Source organism: Filicampus tigris, chromosome 19 (genome assembly GCF_054856515.1).
Source record: "Filicampus tigris isolate MCC_2025a chromosome 19, RoL_Ftig_1.0, whole genome shotgun sequence".
Taxonomy (NCBI): domain Eukaryota; kingdom Metazoa; phylum Chordata; class Actinopteri; order Syngnathiformes; family Syngnathidae; genus Filicampus; species Filicampus tigris.
The window spans coordinates 6,592,369-6,602,972 of record NC_141235.1 but is presented as its reverse complement, the minus strand read 5'-3'; the positions used below and the strand labels follow the sequence as shown (position 1 = coordinate 6,602,972).

Sequence of the window (10,604 nt, the reverse complement as noted above, 5' to 3'; positions counted from 1 at the left end):
TTGACATCTGGGTTAGAAAATGCTGCACATCTTCGCTGGAGACCTCAGTGTCTGGTGTCCTGAAAGACAACTGTCTTTGAATAGTCTGTTATCATCTTTAGCTTGCAATGGCAGCTTTTCCACAATGTGAGGGCAAACAAAAACGACAGACAAAAAAAGACAAGTGGAAGTCTCAAAGTGGTAACTGTTATGTATTGATTTCAACTAACTGGATGTGACTGCAGGTGGTGGATTTCACCAGGCGAGGGCGCTAGGCACTAGATTATGCATCAACCCAACAGTAACTTATAGTATAATATATATATATATATATATATATATATATATATATATATATATATATATATATATATGTATATATATATATATATATATATATAATCTTCCAACACCAAAAGGCGAATAAAAATATAAAAATATTTCCCTTACTAATAGGGCTACTGTAGTGTACACGATACGGTGTTGTTGTTGTTTTAAGAGTTGCTGCACAATTTGTTTCCATTTGAATTGAGCCTTCTACCGTACAGTCGTACACATTCTTTGACCTACGGCAGATAGCCTTCGCGATCTCCTGTCCAGTCGGTGGCGATATGCACCAAGGACATGTAACCCGCTAAAAACAAGACGAAGAAGAAGCAGCAGCACAAAAAGAAGAAGACGACGAACTGACACATTCCGGTTCAAAGATCAAGTCTCCCGGTGACTGGCAGCTGTGCTTTCAGTGAGTAATTTAAACATTATTAAACTATTTGCCACTTATATACAAATGTAAGTAAGAGCACTCTTTAGGGGCATAATTACGACACTGAGACCTTATAGTGTGTTTATTGTTACTTGCTACGTCACTGGAAGCTCGCTAGCTATAACAATATCAACAAAGGTAACTCGTCAGCTTGCACGCCCACAAGTCGAACTCGGCAGTCAATCAAGGAAAGCGTTTGACTTGAATGTGTGTTGTATGTCTTCCACCCCAAAGCTGATGACCACAATGGAAGAGTGATGGCTTCACATATGGGGAGAGATTTGTCTCAAAATTATTCACACACAAATGCATCGATTTTCACAAATTATGCAACTAAATCGAAATATTTGGTTGCACCAAAATGTGCTTTTCAGATCCACAAATATATTCGTGATTTTCATGTTTTTTATTATGGGGCTTAATTTATCATGACTTATCTGTAAATATGGAATTCTGCGTCTGAAATGTCGAATGCGCATTTGTGGATCAGCAGGCACGTCGTTTCAAGATGTTCTCACACGCACACACAGGTCTCAGATATTTACATGTGTGGAAAGGCCATCCATATACAGTACTCATTTCACTATTGACCGTGCTGCTGTTTGCATTTAACGGGAATGAGTTCTATCCCGTTTTTTTGTTGTTGAAAACTTCAAAATTGAAAAACGGAAAGCTGATCTTTTGTGTTTATTTGACACAAATCGGGAAACAAAATACGACCGTAAATTGTTTACCCCAAACTTGTTTTGCCTTGACATAAAGGCGTTCTACTTCTTCGCCTTCTCTTTGTCCGCTGATACAGCCGAGTCGTCAATAGCCTGTTATGTTTTTTTTTGTTTTTTTTTTCGTTCTTCAATTCTGCCGCAAAATTTGCAAAATACGTCAGTTTTGTTTCATTTTGGTTTTTGGAACGAATATTTACAAAAAAAGTTTTTTTATTGTTTAAAAAAGCCAAACGATACACGGGTTGTTGGAGACAGAGACACTACCCTCTAGCGGACTGAAGAGGGATGGCCTTTAAAACACGTGTGAATGTTGACAACTGCTGTGTGTGGATAGATGACACCGGAGTGATTTTTACTCGTGTACAATCCGACTCCCACAGGAAAAAAAAGTAAAAATAAAAATCTCAGTCCCAGACCACAGTATAAAAAAATTGAAAAATTCTGTCCCATCCCGCCCCAGTGAAAGCGACTTCTATCCCGCCCGCTCCCTTCATCATAACTCCCACTCCCTATTTTAGAGGTCAGATACATTAAATAATGAATAAAGTTGCATTTTCCTCATTTATTGAATAGTTTGTCGCCCCCCTCTTCTCAAAGGCTCTATTTTCTCAACATTTTTTCCTACTGCAGGGCTTTTGCACTTTTTCAGTTGGTCGCATGCACCATCAGCACAGGATCTGGTTGCACCGTTTTTGTTGTGGTACAGCATGACCATATTTGCTGACGTGTAGTTGTTTCAGTTGGCGTACTGTAGTTTCGTATATGTAAAGATTGACAGTGACTCGAGATACGTTTGCAAAATATTTTGCTGTAATATAAGAACTTGGTTTTGCAATAAGCAGCGGCTGACGAAACAGGTCATTTATAATTATTATATATAAACTTTAAAAGGGAAACAGTAAAAAATATTTTGATAACATGAAAAAATACATGCTTATATTTTTTTAACACCTTAGAACAATTGAGCATGAAAATACTTTTTACTTTTTTTTTTTTTTTTTTTTTTAACACACTACTGTTATTTGAACGCACCTCGTGTCTCGGCGAGGGTTGTCAATGTTTAATGTGACGTTCCCGTTATTATCTCGTTTCAACTAGCGATCGCTGCTAGTTAAAAGTTCGATGGCCGTTAACGTGACAAAGTACACACCCAGACTCGGATATTCAAAGAGTGACGTGCGTCACACGGTTTTATTCCTCCTTGTGCGCGTAGTCCGACAGACGGACAGTTGGAGCGCCTTTGCTGTTTGCGCGATTGAAATGGCAGCCTCCAGTGTGGGAATATGTTGTAAACGGCCTGACGTTTGCGTCAAAAAGAAATACGGTTGTCCGCCGAGCCACAAACGCACGTTCGACAATTCACACGCAGAGTCATGATAAATGCACACACAACATTAAAAACACATGTGAAAATCACCAATATATTTGTGGATCTGAAAAAGACGTGAACATCGCGCATGCATTTGTGTGACTAATTTGAAGGCATTTGTGTGACTAATTTGAAGGCATCTCTCCCCATGTTCACCTGCTGCTGGTCATCTACCTGCACGTCTCATCATCAACATATTCTTCAAAGGTACTGCATGCTGCCTGTTCCTTCCATTTTCTTCTAATGTAGCATTATGCCTCTGGTGGCTCGAGAGGGTCAAAACCACCGCGCAGGCTCATGACACCCAATGTTGTTATTTTATAAATCTACGTTTAGTTTAAATTCTGTCTGTTAGACCTATTTGAAAAAAATTGAAGTACATTAAAATATACGGTATATTTTTATGTATTTTTTTTTTACTCGTTTTACAATACTTTAATGTTTGAAATTAATGGATGTGATTTCTCTGTATTAAAGGAATCACTGTTTTTCTTCAATTCAAAAGAGTTTCTAACCCCTCTTTGTTTAAAAAAAAAAAAAAAAAAAAGCAAGTAGCAAGTTATTATGGTTAAATAAAATGATGAAAAATCTAAAACTGAAATAAAATTACAGACATCGCATTAATATGAAAATTAAAAAAGTTTCCAAAATTAAAGATTGAAGTGTTTTTCACAGAACAGCGACAACATATACTTTAGGGAAACATTCGGGACACCGCGCAGGCTCATGACACCCAATGTTGTTATTTTATAAATATACGTTTAGTTTAAATCGTGTCTGTTAGACCTATTTGAAAAAAATATTGAAGTACATTAAAATATTCAGTATATTTTTATTGTGTACACTTTTACTCATTTTACAATACTTTAATGTTTAAAATTAATGAATGTGATTTCTCTATATTCAACAAATCATTATTTTTTCTTCAATTCAAAAGAGTTCTCAGGGGCCTAAAGGACGGTTTTTCCTGACAACCTGGGGCTTTGTGACTAAGGCGAGCTAAGGCTGCTCAGTGTTGGTAACTTACTATCTTTTTTGCAAAAGCGTGACTTTTCTAACCCCTCTTTGTTTAAAAAAAAAAAAAAAAAAAAAAAGCAAGTAGCAAGTTATTATGGATAAATAAAATGAATGAAAAATCTAAAACTGAAATGAAATAAAAATACGTTTTCAAAAATGAAAATAGTAGTCCCCTCCATCTGGATTCACACTGCAAATGAAGCCACCACTCTGGTGAACACCCATAAAGATCGATTGTAGAGGCAGCTTTTAAAGGCAGAGCTGTCAAATAGTATGTTGTCAATAAATGTAGTTTGCTGGGGCGTGACGTTGCCAGACAGAAAGAGACTCCACCCCAACATCAACAACTTAGCCAGTGTTCGAGTATGAGGTGTACAGGTGCAGCTTCACTGAGAGGTGTCTTGAATATCGCCGCTGTGCTGTTAAAAACACTTTATCTTCAATTTTGGAAACTTTTATTTTGAACTTTAATGCAATGTATCTAACGGGGAAATATGATTCATGTAAAAATAAGGAAATGAAAAAAAAAATTGAGAAGTGTTTTTCACGTCATTACATAGATAAGCCATGACAGAAATGTAAAAACTCAAAATGAACAAAAACATCTTTAAATTATTAAGAATGTCATGATGTATGCAAATTGATCCTGTACAAAATAATAAATATTATTTAATGCTGTCAAGCGAGTAATTCAAGTCATGAATACAAAATTTGTCATAAATCGTAATCGCATTTTTTCAACTATAATTTCATGCGAGACTTAAAAGATATTCACTTCAGCAAAATTGATCCTGAAAAAAATATTAGTGCTGTCAAGCGATTAATTTATTTTAAGTAATGAATGCAAAATTTAACATAAATCGTAATCACATTTTTTCAACTATAATTTTATACGAAGCTTGTAACAGATACTTACTTTCGCAAAATCTTGGAATAAAAAAATGTAAAGTATATTTTGATTCAGAGCCTGTTCAAATTGCTTTCTTTGGTACTTGAATATGATTCTTTGAGTATGTGGGGGTGGAGCCTTTTCTGTTGCTGGAATGACCTTCCATTAAATGTCAGGCAAGCCACCTCTCTGTCCATTTGTAAAAGCCGTTTGAAGACATATTTCTAGTCTTTGGCTTTTGATCCGACGTGAGATGTGACACATTTCTGCTTTTTTCCAGCGTCTACTGTATATAGTAATTTGTGTTTTAATTTATTGCGTGCACTTTGATACAAGTTGTGTATTTTGGAACTGTAAAGTAATACTTATCAGTTAATGTAGTGTTGTAAAGTGGCATTTTGACAAGGGGAGGTAAAGCAATGATATCAAGGGGAGCATTGCTGCCTATTGGAGTAGTTTTACTTTTTGTGTATGTTTAACAATATTAAACTACTCTATCTTAGCACATGAGCAGAGTATTTTCAGTTGGAGGACTTTGAGGCCCTGCTTGACCAGTTGATTGAAAGGAGCACGAGTTGCTCATTGGATGTCAGGTGTGGAGAGAAAGCCTGCGCCAGCTGATTGCTGACACAGATGCATGACGTGTGTGGGCACATTTGCAAATGTTAAAAGCGAAGCTATACCACCTTATTTTACTCATAATACGACTTTAATCTTAAGATAGACAAATAAAACAATGGAACTTTTATGTCCAGAAGAGTGTTACTTACTACTTTTCTTTTCTGCCTGACCAGATGGATGCAGGAGGCTTGGTGCTCAAAGGTGCAGCCGACGGACTTGTGGGACATGCGGAAGGGAAGGCCAAGCTGCATTTGGACCCGTGTGAGTATTGAGCAGTGTCTTGTGCTTGAGGAGCTGATGTGTGATGTCACATTGCACCACAAGGTGGACGTGAGTGCACTTCACACCAACATGTCAGACACTTCTGGACTTTTTTTTGAATGACGATGATGTGGGCCAAATTAGTTTTAAAAATGTCATATTAAAACTATTTTTGACTAACTTGGTTCACATCAGTGTCATTTAAAAACATGTCCAGCAGTGTGTGATGATGGTGTTGTGCTGTACACTTAGTTTTTGTCCCAGTGTGCTCACGTCCCCCTTTGGTGCCATCGACTAAGTGCGGGCGCGTCATTTCAAGTAAGTGACATCACACATGAGCTCGTCAAGCAGGCAACACTTAAGCTGCTTCCATCGTCAATGTCTGTGTGTGCAACTTGAGTTGTCTTACACAAGCATTGACTGGTGAAATGCTTTCAAATTGTCATGTTAGCTTCTCTGTCCAATAAATTGTTCAATTTAAATTGCAGTCTTTGTGTTTTATTGGTAAATCTGCCTTCATTTGAAGCCTTTCATGCTGCAGTGGAAAACTATTCCAAAGGCTGCTAGAGGTCTTGAGGTGAGAATTGCACGGCAGTCACGACTACTGTGGACACAAGTGTCACACTACTACTCCCGTTTGTCTCTTCATGCCTCAAAACTCGAGCAATCTTCAAATTCATCGAGCTTTGGGTCATGTGAGATTGAGGGGAATGGTAATAGACTTGTGTCTCATGTAGTGCTGAAGTGCAACTTTGACCTGAAGATTCGAAAGTGCCTTCAAAAAAGCTATCTGCTGCTAGGACCGCCCCTAACTCCGCCCAAATTTGGAATCCACCAATCACAGGGCAGTTCGAATTTGCATAGCCAATCAGAATGCAGCAATTTGCATAACCACGCCCACTTTTGACATTCTGACCAATCAGAGTGGCCCAAAAATTTGCATAACCACGCCCACTTCGTGCCAACCAATCGGCAGGCTTCTAATTTGCATAGTCCCGCCCACCTTCTGACCAATCACAGCCTTTTATCTGCATTGCTCCACCCCCTTCCACACCCATCAGCCAATCAGAAAGCCTTATTCCAGCCTTGCCACACCCACTTTTCAGTACCCTCCCAAAAAAAAAAAAAAATTGGGGAAAAAAAAATTGAAAAAAGAAATGAAAAAAAAATTTAGAAAAAAAAGTTTGAAAATATTTTTAGATTTTATTTTTTTTGTTTTGTTACTTTGCTTTAAGCAAGTTTTTTGTGATGTGTGTGTAAGGATGAAGATGAGAGTTTAAGTGTCATTTGTAATCAAGCTTTATTTCTTTTGCAGAGTAGACAATCGCAAACAAACAAGTTACAAGTTGGATGACAGTCTGCTCGATGTCCAGTGCTCAGCCAGCAAGAAGATGACAAAGTAGCAAGTTGGATGACAGTCTGCTCGATGCCGAGTGCTCAAGTGGTCGGCCAGCAAGAAGAACGAAGACAAAGTTGCAAGTTGGATGACAGTCTGCTCGTTGCGAAGTAGTCGGCCAGCGTGAAGAACTTGGACAAGCGTGTGGACCTAAGACAAAAAAAAAAAATCTGTTAGTCAAAAGTTAAGTCAACGTCTTGTGCAGAAGATGTTTGGGGCTTGAATCCTACCAGCAATCAAGACTCAAGTCTTCACAGGTGCATTATGATGGATGATCTTGTTCCTTGCTGCCTGGAAAGGGAAAGAAAAAACAAAAGTGTTGGGTCCGAAAAGTTGTCACAAGGATTGTGCAGTGAAAAGAATTTAAAGAGCATACCGTCCAAGTGTAAATGTCTCCCATTTCTTTTCAGGCTGCTTCCAAGTTTGGCTTCAGAACCTCATGGATGAGCAAGCAACAAGAAAGGCAAAAGTGTTGCAGGTACTCGATCGTCCGCCACCCTGGGCACAAGAAAAAAATCATTCAACTTTGTCGAGACAACTGGAACATGCTAGCTGAAATGAAATGTTCCTTTTCTTACCAGCAGAGGACTCATCCTCAGGCAGACGCACTTTGAGTCATGTTGTGGCGCCACCTGCAGGACAAGGAACATGTGAGTAGACAATTCTATTACCAACCTGAAATGCAGTTATGTTTTACTGTTACGCTTCTGCAGGAGCTCCTCATTGGTGCAGTCATCTGGGATACCCTGGCAACCTGCATGATGTGCACCATTCAAGATGGATGACATGTAAAGACAGTCTCCTCGTCGCTGCACGGTGGCGTCGTCAGTTGACCAGCGTGTGGACCTAAAGACAAAAGGTGAGTTAAAAGTTAACTCAGAAGCTAAATGGCATTAGCAACATACCATGAATACGTACTGTTTAACCTTTGATGACAACATGGCGACTCAATTTTAGTTGACCAAAATATTTTGATTCACTGTGGACTGGAACCTTCCACTGCAGCAGCTGGTCGAGCTCCTGAAACTCTGGACTGGTGCAGACACTTTTCCCCGGATGGACAAACCTGCAAATGCCACAAATGACAGACCAGTCAAGCTGTTATTTTTAGTACTTTTATTTGCATGTCTTAATATTGTAGGCAGCTTTGAGGACCTTCCATATTTATGGAGAATTTCTTTGTCCAGCAGGTGGAAGAGTCCCTGACGGCACCCTTACTGGAACCTGCAGTGCATGCCAACTCAAAGAAAAAGCAGGCGAGTGCTCTTTCAACATGCCAAGTTTTTAGTAGCCCGTTTAACAAGTTGATCATGGCGCCACCTAGAAAACAAAAAACAGTCAAGTACTTTGATTCATCAAGTTTGAATTTTGCAACAGGTCCCAACCTTGAAGAGCTCAACGTCACAAGTTGATCCATTCTGCATTGATCAGGTTCTTCAGCACTACCTGGTGGAGAAGAGCAGGACAAAAAAGGTAACGTAACTTGTTGACCAGTCTTCCATCCCGTTCCTTGTGGGTCGCTGTCCTGCCAGTTTTCCATTGCGCCCATCTGAAACACCCGATTCAAATGATCAGAAAGCTCTTTAGGAGCCTGATCATTTCAATCAGGTGTGTCGCAGCAGGGAGACAAAACATTCAGGAAACTAGCCTCAAGGAACAGGATTGGATGAGTGTCCTGACTGCAACATTGGCAAAACGGCTGAGAAGAGAAAAAAAAAAAAAAGCTCACTCTGTATACCACCATCTTGTTCCACAGCTCTCAATGAAGCTCTGACATGACTGCAGAAAATGAGGGGGAGGAAAAACAAAAAGAAGTTTGGAATGGACACTGCTAGGAAGTCGCATCGGGTTTCCTGATCCTCCTTCGGTTTCATCCAGAATCTTGGCTGGTGCTTCTTCCTGGAGTGATACTGCAGCAAACATTAAAGTTGCCATTGAATGCATTGAGTCCCCACCTGACTCAGGTGTCGAATCCAGGTCTAGAAAAGTCAAACCCCTGCCATAGTTTGGCTGCAGCCGAAGGTGCTTCCACTCACCGGCAGGTAAACGAGCGCCCCAGAAGCTGCTTGAGTGGACGCACCTGGATTTGACACACCTTTGCTAATTGATAAAATGGTCAGCACATGCTGAAATAATTAGTCAAACATTTGTACATGTATAAAAGAGTGTGTTTTACCAGTAAGGAGAGCAGTGCTGGACGCCTCTTCAACAGCATGGTGGCCTGAAAAAACAAACGTAAGGAATGTAATTATTCCACTTGAAAATACTCAGCCTGACAAGCTAGTGCCTTAGCAACCTGACTTTTGGTAGACATGCAAAAGTCTCATGACGCCATTTCCCCAAAAAACAGCAAGTCACCCATTTTAAGGGTCATTTGGGCCATTCTGTTTAAAATTAGCCCGTAGACAGAAATAATCGACACACACACACACACACATACTTGATTTAGTCTGTTTAATATCTTTTATATAAAAACAGAGATTGTGCCATTTTGCAGTCAACCTGGTCGTTTTGTTTAGGGTGCAAGTCTGTGGACAGAAATGAGACAGTTAACACGCATGCATGAACATATACTTGATTTATTCAGTTTAATAGTGAAGTTTTGTCTACTTACCTTCGTCAAAACGGCACTTTGATCCAGATGCTGAAAAAGTTTGAGCAAACGCTTCGTTAGTCATCGTCACACAAAGTAGCTGCATTATTGTTGAATAAACACCAACTTACCCATGAATGTTCAAATTATTGCGTTCATCCATTTATCAGTGTGTACGTTCGTGCAATTTAAAGTCGTAAGCGTTAATTTCCAACGCTTTAGCAGACGCTCTACCTTACCCTTTTAGCAAGGCGTGAGCATGCTAAAAGTGCTACTTTGGTTCAAAGTGAGCAAAAGCAGTGAGTTTTAAGAGGCTATTAAAGATTGAGCACTCACCTTGCCAGAGTTTTCTATGATCTTGTCGAGATGTGTGCGGAGCAGCAGGTGGACGACGGCTGGACTGGAGACTGTAAGCGAGCAGAGAAAGAATGACTGGCTCTGTTTCCCCGACTTAAATAGGTTTCCGATGATGACGTCACTTCCAGGGGAAAAAAAAAACAAAAAAACTTTTACTTAACACAGAAAGCTACGTCGTCGAGAGTAAAGAATTAGTGTTACATTGAAAAGGCGGTAGCGACATAATGGAAGCTTTGTCATAAATGCTTCCGGCTGATTTTCCGGGGTTCGAACCCTGGTTGTCCGTTAACAACGGGGGAAGACTACCACTCGACTACCATTTGGTGGGTGTGTCCGACTCTCGTAATAGTATATATATCAGATATAGTGACACGGTGAAAAGGTGAATGCTGATTGATGCATAGATTTACAACCAGACGAGATGCTTCAGAAGATCTGATATGGTCGAATGGTTAGTGTCGCTACTTGATGTTTGGGAGACCCGGGTTCGAGTCTTGCTTTGTTCTCCATTTAGTTTGTAAATGGAGCAAAGAGTGAGGATCGAACCCGGGTCGCCGGAACACCAAACCATTTCTTATACCACTCGACCACCTCGGCGGAGAAAATTCGATTTTTTTTTGTGTATTTATTGGTT

General features: G+C 39.7%; 1 long non-coding RNA gene across 1 annotated transcript; it reads right to left on the bottom strand.

Moving 5' to 3' along the window:
- Positions 1-6,905: 6,905 nt before the first annotated feature.
- Positions 6,906-10,040, bottom strand: LOC147129176 (uncharacterized). The gene is made up of 14 exons (XR_015082735.1): positions 9,950-10,040; positions 9,635-9,664; positions 9,523-9,548; positions 9,197-9,241; positions 9,057-9,100; positions 8,750-8,799; positions 8,406-8,466; positions 8,176-8,260; positions 7,939-8,086; positions 7,724-7,866; positions 7,599-7,652; positions 7,397-7,518; positions 7,251-7,311; positions 6,906-7,170 (listed from the first exon to the last, which is right to left on the bottom strand). It is a non-coding gene; the product is annotated as an uncharacterized LOC147129176 (long non-coding RNA).
- Between the last annotated feature and the right edge of the window lie 564 nt (positions 10,041-10,604).